Source organism: Oncorhynchus nerka, unplaced genomic scaffold, assembly GCF_034236695.1.
Source record: "Oncorhynchus nerka isolate Pitt River unplaced genomic scaffold, Oner_Uvic_2.0 unplaced_scaffold_2562, whole genome shotgun sequence".
Lineage (NCBI taxonomy): Eukaryota > Metazoa > Chordata > Actinopteri > Salmoniformes > Salmonidae > Oncorhynchus > Oncorhynchus nerka.
The window spans coordinates 4,993-25,000 of record NW_027038736.1 but is presented as its reverse complement, the minus strand read 5'-3'; the positions used below and the strand labels follow the sequence as shown (position 1 = coordinate 25,000).

The following is a 20,008-nucleotide window of genomic DNA, read 5'->3' as shown; positions in this document are numbered from 1 at the left end:
CAACCCTGTTAAGGTCAACCCTGTTATGGGCAACCCTGTTACGGTCAACCCTGTTAAGGTCAACCCTGTTATGGGCAACCCTGTTACGGTCAACCCTGTTACGGTCAACCCTGTTAAGGTCAACCCTGTTATGGGCAACCCTGTTACGGGCAACCCTGTTAAGGTCAACCCTGTTATGGGCAACCCTGTTATGGGCAACCCTGTTATGGGCAACCCTGTTAAGGTCAACCCTGTTATGGGCAACCCTGTTACGGGCAACCCTGTTAAGGTCAACCCTGTTATGGGCAACCCTGTTATGGGCAACCCTGTTACGGTCAACCCTGTTAAGGTCAACCCTGTTATGGGCAACCCTGTTACGGTCAACCCTGTTACGGTCAACCCTGTTACGGTCAACCCTGTTACGGTCAACCCTGTTAAGGTCAACCCTGTTACGGTCAACCCTGTTAAGGTCAGCCCTGTTAAGGTCAACCCTGTTAAGGTCAACCCTGTTATGGGCAACCCTGTTACGGGCAACCCTGTTAAGGTCAACCCTGTTATGGGCAACCCTGTTATGGGCAACCCTGTTACGGTCAACCCTGTTAAGGTCAACCCTGTTATGGGCAACCCTGTTACGGTCAACCCTGTTACGGTCAACCCTGTTACGGTCAACCCTGTTATGGGCAACCCTGTTAAGGTCAACCCTGTTACGGTCAACCCTGTTACGGTCAACCCTGTTATGGGCAACCCTGTTACGGTCAACCCTGTTACGGTCAACCCTGTTACTTTATAGGCACTTACTATAGTATTTTTTTTAAAAAAATGTATCTTCTTGAGATGGGAAAACATGTTTTTTATTAAGTTAAACAGGTGCTCTTTATGACAGAATGTTGACAGAATGAAGTCAAACATTACACTTCTCAAAAAAAGGGCACGGAATCGGTGGAACGACCGAGCAGCAAGAAACACCGCTACCAATATTTCTCCCTATCCCGTACCTGCTGTCGTTGGAGTTTTGATGGCCACTAGTTTTTGCAGCCCCGTCAAAGAAAGTGATGTCCCGGGCTGACGGAGCTGCAGGTCACCAGGTTGTTCAATGTTCCACAGATGTTGACCACCACGTCGCTGGACGCTCCTTCTGTTGACCGTCAGCAGGCAGTTTGTCCACCAGGTTGTTCACAGTCTTGGTTGCTAGAAGGAGAAAAAAAAAGGGTTGATGGGGTGGCAGGGTAGCCTAGTGGTTAGAGTGTAGAGGCGGCAGGTAGCCTAGTGGTTAGAGTGTAGCGGCAGGTAGCCTAGTGGTTAGAGCGTTGGACTAGTAACCGAAGGTTGCAAGTTCAAATCCCCGAGCTGACAAGGTACAAATCTGTCGTTCTGCCCTGAACAAGGCAGTTAACCCACTGTTCCTAGGCCGCCATTGAAAATAAGAATTTGTTCTTAACTGACTTGCCTAGTTAAATAAAGGTAAAATAAAAATCTCCCATGTTATTCATCCCACACGGCAGTCAATCCACCCCTGAAATAGATGGATATGGCTTTGTTTTGGTTCTTGCTCTGGCATGAAATCAAATGGGTTTTCCTCTGTTTGTTAATAACATATCTCACATTGACATCCTTGAATTGCTCGCTCTTTCTCTCAAAGCTTATATGCAGGATGAGGTTCAGAGGCAATCAAGGATTTGATCAAAAAAGGGTCCTGGTTACTGACCCATGGCGTTCTTGTCCTTGGCATGGCGTGACAGGTTTCTGAGGAAGCCGGTGAGGGATCTCAGCTCCAGGTCATTATTGGTCCTCAGTTTGTCCAACATCACAGGAAGCATCCTCTTGCTCGAGAGCCACACGACACAGCACCCCCGCCCACTGAGGAGAAAAAGAGAAAGGTCTTTCTGCGTCAGTATTTCTCAAATTAATTACAGTACCCCCAAATCCCGTTTTGCTCTGTCTGAAGTAAACCCTTATGTGCAACTGATCATTGGGCTTATTTTCTTATGAGTCAATTACACCCTGTAGAAAGGCAAGGTACCCACAGGGGTTCAAGTACCCCAGCTAGAGAGACACTGTCGTCGTTCTATGAATGCTGAGTGAGCTATAGAGATCACTGATGTGAGTGATGTGAGTTGCAGTTTTCATTGTCAGGTGTCCAAGTCCGGTACAAAACAAAATGACCTGGAGCACATATCAGTGGCCTGGTCACAGAGGCTTCACGGACAGTTTGGAGGAGCCTGTTCCCTAGTTTATCTGGCACAGGACGTAGTGAGTTGAGATGACTCCATAGTCTAAGTGTATCTGACACCGCCAGGGACGGTGGTGTGTTGAGATGACTCCATAGTCTGACACTGCCAGGGATCGGTGGTGAGGTGAGATGACTCCATAGTCTATCTGACACCGCCAGGGACGGTCGTGAGGTTTGAGATAGTGACGAGAGAAGGACCATTGGCAGTGAATTATCAACACTCTCTCTTGTCTCCAGCTGATGTTCTGCAGGGCCCCGGCTGCAGCCTCGGGTGGTGAGGTGGAACCTACAGCCCCGCAGCACGCGGTTATACAGCCCCACCACCTGAAATTGCCACAGCCACTCCAGACCCTTGGGCACGGGCCACCTCCGTGAATGTAACCAGGTCCTGGTTCATCTTCTGTAAAAGGAGAAGGTCAGGGGTCAATGTGATGTGGCGATGTGATACAGGACTTCCGTTTAGACACGGACAGGGTCATTCTGAAGACCATCAAGACTACGGTTCAACTGCTAAACTGACAGAAGAAGAAGAAGATTGACACTGTGATACATACATTTTTTACTTTCTTGCTCTGAGGCGTGAAGCAACCAATGGCTTTCACTCCTGCTGGTGTCCTGGCCTCTGGTTGGTCCTTCCAGACGAGCATGGCCGAGGGCGGGATCTCACTGTACAGCTGATAGAGAGGTTCCTCATAACACACACTGCATTCTCCACTCCTGACAGACACACACAAAGTTGGAATAGATTTTAATACCAAAAGTCCAACATGTGAGGCTTTCACATGAACAAATGTACCATAGAATGTTGAGTATATATTTAATTCCCATGACGACATGTACAACACTTGATCGAAGAAAACACTGAAAGGTACAGTTGCGCATTGTGACAATTGTTCTGCAAATACCACACGGCTAAGTAACTTTCCTACCTGTACTCCAGTCCACTATCTGGTCTCCAGTCCACTATCTGCACTCCAGTCACTATCTGCACTCCAGTATACTATCTGCACTCCAGTCCACTATCTGCACTCCAGACCACTATCTGCACTCCAGTCCACTATCTGCACTACAGTCCACTATCTGCACTACAGTCCACTATCTGTACTCCAGTCCACTATCTGCACTACAGTCCACTATCTGCACTCAGTCTACTATCTGCCCTCCAGTCTACTATCTGCACTACAGTCCACTATCTGTACTACAGTCCACTATCTGCACTCCAGTCACTATCTGCACTACAGTCCACTATCTGCCTCCAGTCCACTATCTGCACTCCCAGTCCACTATCTGCACTCCAGTCCCACTATCTGCACTACAGTCCACTATCAGACTCCAGTCCACTATCTGCACTCCAGTCCACTATCTGCACTCAGTCCCTATCTGCACTCCAGTCCACTATCTGCACTCAGTTCACTATCTGCACCCAGTTCACTATCTGCACTCCAGTCTACTATCTGCACCCAGTCCACTATCTGCACTCCAGTCCACTATCTGCACTACAGTCCACTATCTGCACTCCAGTCCACTATCTGCACTCCAGTCCACTATCTGCACTCCAGTCCACTATGTGCGCTCCAGTTCACTATCTGCACTCCAGTTTACTATCTGTACTCCAGTCTACTATCTGCACTCCAGTCCACTATCTGTACTCCAGTCCACTATCTGTACTCCAGTCTGTACTCCAGTACACTATCTGCACTCCAGTCTGTACTCCAGTCCACTATCTGCACTCCAGTCCATTATCTGTACTCCAGTCCACTATCTGTACTACAGTCCACTATCTGTACTCCAGTCTGTACTCCAGTCTGTACTCCAGGCCACTATCTGCACTCCAGTCTGTACTCCAGTCGACTATCTCCAGTCTGTACTCCAGTGACTATCTATACTCCAGTCTATCCTGTACTCCAGTCCACTATCTGTACTCCAGTTTTACTATCTGCACTCCAGTTTACTATCTGTACTCCAGTTTACTATCTGTACTCCAGTCCACTATCTGTACTCCAGTTTACTATCTGTACTCCAGTCCACTATCTGTACTCCAGTCCACTATCTGTACTCCAGTCTACTATCTGTACTCCAGTCCACTATTTGTACTCCAGTCCACTATCTGTACTCCAGTCCACTATCTGTACTCCAGTCCACTATCTGTACTCCAGTCAACTATCTGTACTCCAGTCCACTATCTGTACTCCAGTCCACTATCTGTACTCCAGTCCACTATCTGTACTCCAGTCCACTATTTGTACTCCAGTCCACTATTTGTACTCCACTGTACTCCAGTCTACTATCTGTACTCCAGGCCACTATCTGTACTCCAGTCCACTATCTGTACTGCACTCCAGTCTGCACTCCAGTCCACTATCTGTACTCCAGTCCACTATCTGTACTCCAGTCCACTATCTGTACTCCAGTCCACTATCTGTACTCCAGTCTACTATCTGTACTCCAGTCTATTACGTAGCTCATTCTCACCTTTTCCTCCACCTTGCCTTCCTGTAGCGAGGCCTGGATGTATCCTACCAGGGCATCCACCAGACCGTTGGTCTCCTCATCTGACGTCTGGTCTTCTCATTCACTGAGCTCAGGTTCCTGGGGACAGCAGGGTGAGAGGTCAGAGACGGGATAGGCTAACAGAAATCATAGAACAAAGAACTGACATTGATCAAAGACCTGACGTGTCAATGAACTGACTTGGGTGAAAGAGCTGACGGGTCAATGAACTGACTTGGGTGAAAGAGCTGACGGGTCAATGAACTGACATGTCAATGAACTGAAATGGGTCAATGAACTGAAATGGGTCAATGAACTGACATGTCAATGAACTGAAATGGGTCAATGAACTGAAATGGGTCAATGAACTGACATGGGTCAATGAACTGACATATCAATGAACTGACATATCAATGAACTGACATGGGAAGATAGGACACTGTTGTCACATGCACTTAGACAGAGGAGGAGCTGGAACAAGAAGAATAAGGCTGTACTATAGTGTGAAATACTGTACAATAGTGTTATATATTGTACTATACTACTATATTGCACTATAGTGTAATATACTGTACAATACTATCCTATACTGTACTATACCATCATATACTGTACTTTAGTGTACTGTACTTTAGTGTACTATACCATCCTATACTGTCCTTTAGTGTACTGTACTATACTGTACTATACTGTATTATAGTGTAATATACTGTACTGTGATATACTGTACTATACTGTCCTACACTGCCATATACTGTACTTTAGTGTACTGGACTATAGTGTAATATACTGTACTATGCTTTACTATACTGTACTATAGTACAATACTAAAATATACAATTACTGGTGTAATATACTGTACTGTACTATCCTATAGTGTACTATATCGTACTATAGTGTACATTACTGTACTATAGTGTACTATATTGTACGTACTATACTATAGAATACTGGGTACTATCCTACAGTGTACTATATTGTACTATCCTATAGTGTACTATAGTGTACTGTACTATCCTATAGTGTACTATAGTGTACTGTACTATCCTATAGTGTACTATACTCTCCCATAGTGTACTATATTGTACTATAGAGTACTGTATTATACTGTCCTATACTATACTTTAGTGTACTGTACTATACTGACTATAGTGTAATATACTGTACTATGATTTACTATACTGTACTATAGTGTACTATATTGCACTGTACTCTCCTATAGTGTACTATATTGTACTATAGAGTACTGTACTATCCTACAGTGTACTATCCTATAGTGTATATTGTACTATAGTGTACTATCCTATAGTGTACTATATTGTACTATAGTGTACTGTACTATCCTATAGTGTACTATAGTGTACTGTACTATCCTATAGTGTACTATACTCTCCTATAGAGTACTGTACTATCCTAGTGTACTATATTGTACTATCCTATAGTGTACTATATTGTATTATAGTGTACTGTACTATCCTATATTGTACTATAGTGTACTATACTGTACTATAGTGTACTGTACTATCCTATAGTGTACTATAGTGTACTATATTGTACTATAGTGTACTATCCTATACTGTACTATATTGTACTATAGTGTACTGTACTATACTGTACAATACTGTACTAGTTTACTGTACTATCCTATAGTGTACTATACTGTACTATCCTATAGTATACTACTGTGTACTGTAATATCCTATAGTATACTACACTGTACTATAGTGTACTGTACTATCCTATAGTACTATAGTGTACTATATTGTACTATAGTGTACTGTACTATACTGTACAAGTTTACTGTACTATCCTACAGTGTACTATCCTATAGTATACTATTGTGTACTGTACTATCCTATAGTGTACTATATTGTACTATAGTGTACTGTACTATACTGTACTACTATAGTGTACTATCCTATACTGTACTATATTGTACTATAGTGTACTGTACTATACTGTACAATACTGTACTAGTTTACTGTACTATCCTATAGTGTACTATATTGTACTATAGTGTACTGTACTATACTGTATTATAGTGTAATATACTGTACTGTGATATACTGTACTATACTGTCCTACACTGCCATATACTGTACTTTAGTGTACTGACTATAGTGTAATATACTGTACTATGCTTTACTATACTGTACTATAGTGTACAATACTGTACTATACAATACTGGTGTAATATACTGTACTGTACTATCCTATAGTGTACTATATCGCACTATAGTGTACATTACTGTACTATAGTGTACTATATTGTACTGTACTATACTATAGAATACTGTACTATCCTACAGTGTACTATATTGTACTATCCTATAGTGTACTATAGTGTACTGTACTATCCTATAGTGTACTATAGTGTACTGTACTATCCTATAGTGTACTATACTCTCCCATAGTGTACTATATTGTACTATAGAGTACTGTATTATACTGTCCTATACTATACTTTAGTGTACTGTACTATACTGGACTATAGTGTAATATACTGTACTATGATTTACTATACTGTACTATAGTACTATATTGCACTGTACTCTCCTATAGTGTACTATATTGTACTATAGAGTACTGTACTATCCTACAGTGTACTATCCTATAGTGTATATTGTACTATAGTGTACTATCCTATAGTGTACTATATTGTACTATAGTGTACTGTACTATCCTATAGTGTACTATAGTGTACTGTACTATCCTATAGTGTACTATACTCTCCTATAGAGTACTGTACTATCCTAGTGTACTATATTGTACTATCCTATAGTGTACTATATTGTATTATAGTGTACTGTACTATACTGTACAATACTGTACTAGTTTACTGTACTATCCTATATAGTGTACTATATTGTACTATAGTGTACTGTACTATACTGTATTATAGTGTAATATACTGTACTGTGATATACTGTACTATACTGTCCTACACTGCCATATACTGTACTTTAGTGTACTGGACTATAGTGTAATATACTGTACTATGCTTTACTATACTGTACTATAGTGTACAATACTGTACTATACAATACTGGTGTAATATACTGTACTGTACTATCCTATAGTGTACTATATCGTACTATAGTGTACATTACTGTACTATAGTGTACTATATTGTACTGTACTATACTATAGAATACTGTACTATCCTACAGTGTACTATATTGTACTATCCTATAGTGTACTATAGTGTACTGTACTATCCTATAGTGTACTATAGTGTACTGTACTATCCTATAGTGTACTATACTCTCCCATAGTGTACTATATTGTACTATAGAGTACTGTATTATACTGTCTATACTATACTTTAGTGTACTGTACTATACTGGACTATAGTGTAATATACTGTACTATGATTTACTATACTGTACTATAGTGTACTATGTGCACTGTACTCTCCTATAGTGTACTATATTGTACTATAGAGTACTGTACTATCCTACAGTGTACTATCCTATAGTGTATATTGTACTATAGTGTACTATCCTATAGTGTACTATATTTACTATAGTGTACTGTACTATCCTATAGTGTACTATAGTGTACTGTACTATCCTATAGTGTACTATACTCTCCTATAGAGTACTGTACTATCCTAGTGTACTATATTGTATTATAGTGTACTGTACTATCCTATATTGTACTATAGTGTACTATACTGTACTATAGTGTACTGTACTATCCTATAGTGTACTATAGTGTACTATATTGTACTATAGTGTACTATCCTATACTGTACTATATTGTACTATAGTGTACTGTGCAATACTGTACTAGTTTACTGTACTATCCTATAGTGTACTATACTGTACTATCCTATAGTATACTACTGTGTACTGTAATATCCTATAGTATACTACACTGTACTATAGTGTACTGTACTATCCTATAGTGTACTATAGTGTACTATATTGTACTATAGTGTACTGTACTATACTGTACAAGTTTACTGTACTATCCTATAGTGTACTATATTGTACTATAGTGTACTGTACTATACTGTACAAGTTTACTGTACTATCCTATAGTGTACTATAGGGTGCTATATTGTACTATAGTGTACTGTACTATACTGTACTATATTGTACTATAGTGTACTATCCTATACTGTACTATATTGTACTATAGTGTACTGTACAATACTGTACTAGTTTACTGTACTATCCTATAGTGTACTATACTGTACTATCCTATAGTATACTACTGTGTACTGTAATATCCTATAGTATACTACACTGTACTATAGTGTACTGTACTATCCTATAGTGTACTATAGTGTACTATATTGTACTATAGTGTACTGTACTATACTGTACACGTTTACTGTACTATCCTATAGTGTACTATCCTATAGTATACTATTGTGTACTGTACTATCCTATAGTGTACTATCCTATAGTATACTATTGTGTACTGTACTATCCTATAGTATACTATTGTGTACTGTACTATCCTATAGTGTACTATAGTGTACTGTACCTAAGACATCCGGTGGTGTTGTAGAAGATGTCAACCTCAGAGGGGCTCTGCTGGATGACCTCAGTGTCTCCACTGCCTGAGAGCGGGATCAGGATCCTCTCTGTGAGCTCAGATAGCGTCTCCTTGGCTAGTTTCTCCTTCAGGTTGTCTTTGGATGACAGGTTCCACAGAATACCTGACAGAAAACCCAATGACCAAACCTTGTATCATTACCTCTACTATTGTTTATTGTGCTCCTAAATTTCTTCTGTGCTCCCTCAAAAATTATACTTAGGAGCACATGTCAGCGTAGAGCTCTACATTGTACAGAGTACTTTGTATCTCAAGAAAGTTGAACTTACTATACGAGTGATACTTGTTTGTCTTACCTAGCTACCTTCAGATGAATGTAAGTCACTCTAACCTCTGGTTAGCCTAGTGGTTAGAGCGTTGGACTAGTAACCGGAGGGTTGCAAGTTCAAATCCCCGAGCTGAAAGGGTACAAATCTGTCGTTCTGCCCCTGAACAGGCAGTTAACCCACTGTTCCTAGGCCATCATTGAAAATAAGAATTTGTTCTTAACTGACTTGCCTAGTAAAATAAAGGTAAAAAACAAAACAGGGGCATTATTGAGTAGCTTGGATGAATAAGGTTCACAGAGTAAACTGCCTGTTACTCTGTCCCAGATATCCTATGCATATTATTAGTAGTATTGATGGAAAACACTCTGAAGTTTCTAAAACTGTTTGAATGATGTCTGTGAGTCCAATTTGTAAGTCGCTCTGGATAAGAGCGTCTGCTAAATGACGTAAATGTAAATAACAGAACTCATATGGCAAAGTAAAAAACCTGAGAAAAATCCAACCAGGAAGTGGGAAATCTGATGTTTGTAGTTTTTCAACTCTTTGCCATTCCAATATACAGTGTAAATCGGGTCATATTGCACTTCCTAATGCTTCCACTAGATGTCAACAGTCTTTAGAACTTTGTTTGAGGCTTCTACTATCAAGGGGGAGAGAATTAGAGGGGATTGAGCCAGGTCTCTGGCAGAGTGCCACAGGCTCGTGACACGTGGTCACGAGAGAGTTAGGCTCGTTCCATTGCTTTTCTACATACAATGGAATTCTCTGGGTTTGAACATTATTGAAGATTTATGATAAAAAACATCCTAAAGATTTATTCTATACTTAGTTTGACATGTCTCTACGACCTGTAATATAACTTTTTTTAACTTTTCGTCCGACGTTCAGCTGGACCTGAGCAGCGTTTGATTTGTTTACCAAACGCCCTAACAAAGAAGCTATTTGGACATAAAATTATGAACTTTATCGAACAAATCAAACATTTCTTGTGGAACTGGGATTCCTGGAAGTGCATTCTGATGAAGATCATCAAAGGTAAGTGAATATTTAGAATGCTATTTCTGACTAATGTTGACTACACAATATGGCAAACATCTTTTTGGCTGCTTTATTGTCTGAACGCTGTACTCAGATTATTGCATGGCTTGTTTTTTTCCGTAACATTTTTTATTTTTAAATCTGACACAGCGTTTGTATTAAGGAGAAGTCTATCTCTAATTCCATGTATAACACTTGTATTGTCATCAACATTTATGATGAGTATTTCTGTAAATGATGTGGCTCTCTGCAAAATCACTGCATGTTTTAGAACTACTGAACGTAACGCGCCAATGAAAACGAGATTTTTTTATATAAATATGCACTTTAGCGAACAAAACATACATGTATTGTGTAACATGAAGTCCTATGAGTGTCATTTGATAAAGATCATCAAAGGTTAGTGATTAATTTAATCTCTATTTGTGCTTTTTTGTGACTCCTCTTTTGGTTGAAAAAAATGGCTGTGTTTTTTTCTGTGACTTGGTGGTGACCGAACATAATCGTTTGTGATGCTTTCGCAAAGCCTTTTTGAAATCAGACAATGTGGCTGGATTAACGAGAATTTTATCTTTAAATGATGTAAAAAATACTTGTATGCTTGAGGAATTTTAATTATGAGATTTTTGTTGTTTTGAATTTGGCGCCCTGCACTTTCACTGGCTGTTGGCGAGGCAGTGACGCTACCGTCCCCACATCCCAGAGAGGCTAAAGGACTAAAATGTAAAACGTCATACCTGTGATGTTCTTGCGTAGCTCGTCGTCATTCACCTTCAGAGCCTCTATGAGTTGTGGGATCCTCACCCCCCTCAATAAGGGCCACCTTGTTGTCCATGTTCTCGTAGATGAGGTTCCTCGTGGCGCCCGTGGCGTAGCGAGCCACCTCCTGGTTCTCACTGTTGAACAGCCTCACCAGCTCTGGGATGCCCTTATAGCGGTGCACCTAGTGATTGGAGGGAAGAACAAGTCTGTAAGGTTTAGACTAATTCTGAATCCCAGTGACCCCTAGCTAGCCCCTATTCCCTAGGCAATCCTGTATATCTAAAATGATTAGACAGCGTAGCCTAGTGGTTAGAGAGTTGGACTAGTAACCGTAAAAAGGTTGCAAGATCAAACCCCGAGCTGACAAGGTACAAAATCTGTCGTACTGTTCCTAGGCCGTCATTGAAAATAATAATTTGTTCTTAACTGACTTGCCTAGTTAAATAAAGGTAAAATAATAAAGTCCATATTGCTTAAAGCTGTCCAATATTTTCAAATTTACAGGACCTTTGGCTTGATTTTAGAATCCAGCATCTGTGCTTGGACTGCTGAGCAAACCTGTCACCCGGCAACAAGAGACCAAACACATAAATCTCTGTTCCTGCTCTTTCACAAAACCACAGCTGAAAAAACACAGACAAGCACCTACAAGCTACCTGTCTGTGAAAAAATACTTCACACCTGCTTGAAACAAAATGGTGTCCGTCACTTCAACAAGACAACATTCTTTTAGAATGACTTAGATCACATTTACTGTATGTCTGCTGAACTATGACATTAAATCAAAGATGAGGCTTTTAATTTTAAGCACTCGGCCAAGATTGACAGTTGGTACAACCGAGCATGTCAATGTGTTGATATACCTGGAGCACCTCAGTCAATGTGTTGATATACCTGGAGCACCTCAGTCAATGTGTTGATATACCTGGAGCACCTCAGTCAATGTGTTGATATACCTGGAGCACCTCAGTCAATGTGTTGATATACCTGGAGCACCTCAGTCAATGTGTTGATATACCTGGAGCACCTCAGTCAATGTGTTGATATACCTGGAGCACCTCAGTCAATGTGTTGATATACCTGGAGCACCTCAGTCAATGTGTTGATACACCTGGAGCACCTCAGTCAATGTGTTGATATACCTGGAGCACGTCAGTCAATGTGTTGATATACCTGGAGCACCTCAGTCAATGTGTTGATATACCTGGAGCACCTCAGTCAATGTGTTGATATACCTGGAGCACCTCAGTCAATGTGTTGATATACCTGGAGCACCTCAGTCAATGTGTTGATATACCTGGAGCACCTCAGTCAATGTCTTGATATACCTGGAGCACGTCAGTCAATGTGTTGATATACCTGGAGCACGTCAGTCAATGTGTTGATATACCTGGAGCACGTCAATCAATGTGTTGATATACCTGGAGCACGTCAGTCAATGTGTTGATATACCTGAGCACGTCAGTCAATGTGTTGATATACCTGAGCACGTCCAGTCAATGTGTTGATATACCTGGAGCACGCCAATCAATGTTGATATACCTGAGCACGTCAGTCAATGTGTTGATATACCTGAGCACCTCAGTCAATGTGTTGATATACCTGGAGCACCTCAGTCAATGTGTTGATATACCTGGAGCACGTCAGTCAATGTGTTGATATACCTGGAGCACGTCAATCAATGTGTTGATATACCTGGAGCACCTCAGTCAATGTGTTGAGTGCGCATACCTGGAGCACCTCAGTCAATGTGTTGATATACCTGGAGCACGTCAGTCAATGTGTTGATATACCTGGAGCACGTCAATCAATGTGTTGATATACCTGGAGCACCTCAGTCAATGTGTTGATATACCTGAGCACGTCAATCAATGTGTTGATATACCTGAGCACGTCAGTCAATGTGTTGATATACCTGGAGCACCTCAGTCAATGTGTTGATATACCTGAGCTTTCAGTCAATGTTGTTGATATACCTGGAGCACGTCAGTCAATGTGTTGATATACCTGGAGCACCTCAGTCAATGTGTTGATATACCTGGAGCACTCTCAGTCAATGTTGATATACCTGAGCACCTCAGTCAATGTGTTGATATACCTGGAGCACGTCAGTCAATGTGTTGATACCTGAGCACGTCAGTCAATGTGTTGATATACCTGGAGCACCTCAGTCAATGTGTTGATATACCTGGAGCACCTCAGTCAATGTGTTGATATACCTGGAGCACCTCAGTCAATGTGTTGATATACCTGAGCACTCCCAGTCAATGTGTTGATACACCTGGAGCACCTCAGTCAATGTGTTGATATACCTGGAGCACGTCAGTCAATGTGTTGATATACCTGAAGCACCTCAGTCAATGTGTTGATATACCTGGGCACCTCAGTCAATGTGTTGATATACCTGGAGCACGTCAGTCAATGTGTTGATATACCTGGAGCACTCAGTCAATGTGTTGATATACCTGGAGCACGTCAGTCAATGTGTTGATATACCTGGAGCACCTCAGTCAATGTGTTGATATACCTGAGCACGTCAGTCAATGTGTTGATATACCTGGAGCACCTCAGTCAATGTGTTGATATACCTGGAGCACGTCAGTCAATGTGTTGATATACCTGGAGCACGTCAGTCAATGTGTTGATACACTAGGTCTTATGCAACTAGCAACTTCACTTCTATTGTTCCTTATATTATGTTAATGAACACACGCACACGAATGGGACGCGTATTTGACATTGTAAATATCATAAGGAAATTACCAGAGAAACAGAGAATGCAGAATGAAGAGGGAACTCCCTTTAGTACCTCTTTCTTGGCCTCAGTGTCACTGTAACACTCATGTTGATAAACGCTTCTCCTAGAACCTGCAGCTCAGCATCCCCTCTGCCAGGTACCTCACCGCCGTAGTATGTCCAGGTTATTGATCCTGTACAATCAGAAAGATCAATCAACCAACCAATCAAATGTACCTGTATTTGTAAGCCCAGTTGACACAAAGTGCTTAACAGTAAGCCAGCCCCTGGTCAGGTTAGAGAGACTGAGACAAATAATACATTATGAATGATGGGGGATTTCGTGGGTGATAACACTCTATAGCATGTGTCAAAGTCAGGCCGCATTTGTTCTTTTCACTGAGGGCCGTATTCCCGGTTCTTCACTGAGGGCCGCCTTTGGTTCTTCACTGAGGGCCGCCTTTGGTTCTTCACTGAGGGCCGCCTTTTGGTTTTCTTCACTGAGGGCCGCCTTTGGTTCTTCACTGAGGGCCGCATTTGGTTCTTCACTGAGGCCGCATTCGGTTATGTTTCAGATATTGACTGTTTCCCCACAGTAAAAAATTTGCAAAAAATGTTCTCTATCCCATTGTTTTTTGAATTTTCTATGCTTCCTGACTGTCTAGTTTTCGTTTCTTGATAACAGATAAAGCTAAACTCAGTCCTGAATGAAAAGCAATTGAGAATCACCATTGAAATAGCTTTTAGTCTTGTCTCCGAAACTGCCCCTCTAGGTGGGTTGTGGGTCAGTTCCATTTCAATTCCAGTCAATTCAAGAACACACTGAAATTCCAATTCCAAGTCATCACAATGCTTTTCAATGAGGAACATTTGGAATTGGAATTTGATTGACTTTTTCTCAAATTAGCTGGAATTTAAATGGAGTTGACCCCCAAACCCGTGGGAAAATGATTAGGGGCAAATGAGATAATATATTGCCCGCAGCTGACCAATCAGGCCAACATGACATGTTTCACTCCCATGGTATAACCCCTGTGCCTGTGTGAATGGTAACTAAGCTAAAGGTAACACTCTGTGGTTTTTCCATCTGCTGTGCTAACAGCTGGCGCCAGACTGTTTGTGTGTGAAATGTGAACCTGATGAAAGTCTCTGGTGCCACACCCAAACCAGTCCTGCCACTACGGGGCCATGTAGCAGCCAGCTCAGAATCTACAGCTCTTGGCAAAAGAGACATTTAATCATCACAAAGACGCTGCTTTGAAAGTGCCTCTATCACAAGCCAGAATAGCAAAACAGACAAAAACTTTGGTCACACACACACCCCTGCACCGCACAATGTACACACTCAATGGATGCCAGACCTGCCCACGCACCTAGGACAACAGGTCCCTGTTCAGTGGGAGTTGTCACGGGTCCTCGACTAACCAAGGTCACTTGGGACAACAGGGAGCCACAGAATCTACAACAAGCCCTCCAGCCACACCCTCTCCAGCGTGGGATGAAATAGGTCCAGGAAACATGTAAAGTTGAGGGTCTGAGGTCACGGGTGCGTGAGAGCATCCATTCCCACGGAACAGTCAGGTCCCCTTATCAGAAAAACAGCCGACAATGAGCCTTTTCTCTCTCAAAGATCTGATGGCCCTGCCACCACTGTCCCGCTGTCAGCCCTCACCAACACTGTCAGTCCTCACCAACACTGTCAGTCCTCACCAACACTGTCAGTCCTCACCACCACTGTCCCGCTGTCAGTCCTCACCAACACTGTCCCGCTGTCAGTCCTCACCACCCACTGTCCCGCTGTCAGTCCTCACCACCACTGTCAGTCCTCACCAACACTGTCAGTCCTCACCACCACTGTCCCGCTGTCAGTCCTCACCACCACTGTCAGTCCTCACCAACACTGTCAGTCCTCACCAACACTGTCAGTCCTCACCAAGTTCCACTGTCAGTCCTCACTAACACTGTCCCGCTTGTCAGTCCTCACCAACACTGTCAGTCCTCACCAACACTGTCCCGCTGTCAGTCCTCACCAACACTGTCAGTCCTCACCACCACTGTCAGTCCTCACCAACACTGTCCCGCTGTCAGTCCTCACCAACCTGTCGCCAACAGTCCTCAGTCCACCACCACTGTCAGTCCTCACCAACACTGTCGGTCCTCACCCCACTGTCAGTCCTCACCAACACTGTCCCGCTGTCAGTCCTCACCACCACTGTCCCGCTGTCAGTCCTTACCACCACTGTCAGTCCTCACCACCACTGTCGGTCCTCACCAACCACTGTCAGTCCTCACTAACACCACTGTCAGTCCTCACCACCACTGTCAGCCTCACCACCACTGTCAGTCCTCACCAACACTGTCCCACTGTCAGTCCTCACCAACACTGTCACTCACCAAACACTGTCCCCGCTGTCAGCTCCTCACCAACACTGTCAGTCCTCACCAACACTGTCAGTCCTCACTAACACTGTCCCGCTGTCAGTCCTCACCACCACTGTCAGTCCTCACCAACACTGTCCCGCTGTCAGTCCTCACCAACACTGTCAGTCCCACCACCACTGTCAGCCAGTCCTCACCACCACTGTCAGTCTCCAACACTGTCCCCTGTCAGTCCTCTGCAACACTGTCTGCTGTCAGTCCTCACTAACACTGTCAGTCCTCACCACCACTCAGCAACACTGTCCCGCTTGTGATCCTCACCAACACTGTCCCGCTGTCAGTCCTCACCAACACTGTCCCGCTGTCAGTCCTCACCAACACCAGTCAGTCCTCACCACCCACTCATCCGAGTCCTCACCAACACTGTCCCGCTGTCAGTCCTCACCAACACTGTCCAGTCCTACCACCACTGTCAGTCCTCACCAACACTGTCGATCCCTCACCACCACTGTCGGTCCTCACCACCAGTCCCTCACCACCACTGTCCCAGTCGGGCCACCACCACTGCCGTCCTCACCACCACTGTCCCGCTGTCAGTCCTCACCAACACCGTCAGTCCTCACCACCACTGTCCCGCTTGTCGTCCTCACCACCACTGTCAGTCCTCACTAACACCGTCCCGCTGTCAAGTCCTCTCAACACTGTCCCGCTGTCAGTCCTCACCAACACTGTCAGTCCTGCTGTCACCAACACTGTCCCGCTGTCAGTCCTCACTAACACTCAGTCGTCCTCACCAACACTGTGCCAACCACCACCACTGTCAGTCCTCACCAAACACTGTCCCGCTGTCAGTCCTCACCAACACTGTCTCCGCTGTCAGTCCACCCACCACTGTCAGTCCTCACCACCACTGTCGGTCCTCACCACCACTGTCGGTCCTCACCACTGTCGGTCCTCACCACCACTGTCGGTCCTTACCACCACTGTCAGTCTCACCACCACTGTCCCACTGTCAGTCTTCACCACCACTGTCAGTCCTCACCACCACTGTCCCGGTCAGTCCTCACCAACACTGTCGGTCCTCACCAACACTGTCAGTCCTCACCAACACTGTCCTGTCAGTCTTCACCACCACTGTCAGTCCTCACCAACACTGTCCCGCTGTCAGTCCTCACCAACACTGTCAGTCCTCACCACTCACTGTCCCCGCTGTTCCTCACTAACACTGTCAGTCCTCACCACCACTGTCAGTCCTCACCAACACTGTCCCGCCTGTCAGTCCTCACTAACACTGTCCCGCTGTCAGTCCTCACCAACACTGTCAGTCCTCACCACCACTGTCAGTCCTCACCAACACTGTCCCACTGTCAGTCCTCACTAACACTGTCCCGCTGTCAGTCCTCACCAACACTGTCCCGCTGTCAGTCCTCACCAACACTGTCAGTCCTCACCACCACTGTCAGTCCTCACCAACACTGTCCCGCTGTCAGTCCTCACCAACACTGTCCTGCGTCCTACCACCACTGTCAGTCCTCACCACCACTGTCAGTCCTCACCACCACTGTAGGTCCTCACCACTGTCCCACTGTCGGTCCTCACCACCCTGTCAGTCCTCACCACCACTGTCCCATTGTCAGTCCTCACCACCACTGTCCCACTTGTCGGGTCCTCACCACCACTCCAGTCCTCACCACCACTGTCGGTCCTCACCACCCCCTGTCAGTCCTCACCACCTCACTGTCGGCCCTCCCCACCACTGTCAGTCCTCACCACCCCCAAGCCAGTCCTCACCACCCCTGTCAGTCCTCCCACCACTGTCGGCCCCTCACCACCCCCTGTCAGTCCTCCCCACCACTGTCGGTCCTCACCACCACTGTCGGCCCTCCCCACCACTGTCAGTACTCACCAATTCGGCCAGTCCTCACCACCCTGTCAGTCCCTCACTCACCCCCTGTCGGTCCTCCCACCACTGTCGGTCCTTCCTCACCACTGTCGGTCCTCACCACCACTGTCGGTCCCTCACCACCACTGTCCCACCGTCGGTCCTCACCACCACTGTCGGTCCTCACCACCACTGTCGGTCCTCACCACCCGTCAGTCCTCACCACCCCTGTCAGTCCTCACCACCCCTGTCGGTCCTCCTCACCACTGTCGGTCCTCCTCACCACTGTCGGTCCTCACCACCACTGTCGGTCCTCACCACCACTGTCCCACTGTCGGTCCTCACCACCACTGTCGGTCCTCACCACCACTGTCGGTCCTCACCACCCCTGTCAGTCCTCACCACCACTGTCGGCCCTCCCCACCACTGTCAGTCCTCACCACCCCTGTCAGTCCTCACCACCCCTGTCAGTCCTCCCCACCACTGTCGGTCCTCACCACCCCTGTCAGTCCTCCCCACCACTGTCGGTCCTCACCACCACTGTCGGCCCTCCCCACCACTGTCAGTACTCACCACCCGTCAGTCCTCACCACCCCTGTCAGTCCTCACCACCCCTGTCGGTCCTCCTCACCACTGTCGGTCCTCCTCACCACTGTCGGTCCTCACCACCACTGTCGGTCCTCACCACCACTGTCGGTCCTCACCACCCCTGTCAGTCCTCACCACCACTGTCGGCCCTCCCCACCACTGTCAGTCCTCACCACCCCTGTCAGTCCTCACCACCCCTGTCAGTCCTCCCCACCACTGTCGGTCCTCACCACCCCTGTCAGTCCTCCCCACCACTGTCGGTCCTCACCACCACTGTCGGCCCTCCCCACCACTGTCAGTACTCACCACCCCTGTCAGTCCTCACCACCCCTGTCAGTCCTCACCACCCCTGTCGGTCCTCCTCACCACTGTCGGTCCTCCTCACCACTGTCGGTCCTCCCCACCACTGTCGGTCCTCCCCACCACTGTCGGTCCTCCTCACCACTGTCAGTCCTCCCCACCACTGTCAGTCCTCCCCACCACTGTCAGTCCTCCTCACCACTGTCGGTCCTCCTCACCACTGTCGGTCCTCCCCACCACTGTCAGTCCTCCCCACCACTGTCAGTCCTCACCACCCCTGTCGGTCCTCCTCACCACTGTCGGTCCTCCTCACCACTGTCGGTCCTCCCCACCACTGTCAGTCCTCCCCACCACTGTCAGTCCTCCCCACCACTGTCGGTCCTCACCGCCACTGTCCCGCTGTCAGTGCTCACCAGCACATGCTGGCCTGCCAACAACAGGAGAAAATGCTCCAGGTACCACCTGCTCCCTGGACTCCACTATCAGGTTGAAACTACATAGGCTCCACGACTTTGGTGAAAGTGCGAGGCGACAGGGAAAGCCCAAAAAGGGAGGACCAGAAACTCATCGGCTACAGTCTCAAAATGGAACCTCAGGAGATACATGGCCACGTGAAAGTATGTGTCCTTCAGGTCGATGGAGGTGAACCAATAGTGAGCAAATTCTGAATTTGTAGACCTTGAAGTGTTTGCTTAGTGCACGCAGGTCTAAAATGGATGCAAATTCCCAGGACTTCTGGGAACCAGGAAATACCAGCTGTACCATCCGTCCTGGACCCCTGACATA

The 20,008-nt window shown here is 45.3% G+C and overlaps 1 pseudogene; it reads right to left on the bottom strand.

The window, feature by feature from the left end:
• The window catches only part of LOC135567128 (plakophilin-3-like), a 25,454-nt pseudogene extending 11,231 nt beyond the window's left edge, over positions 1 to 14,223 (bottom strand).
• Positions 14,224 to 20,008: the final 5,785 nt, after the last annotated feature.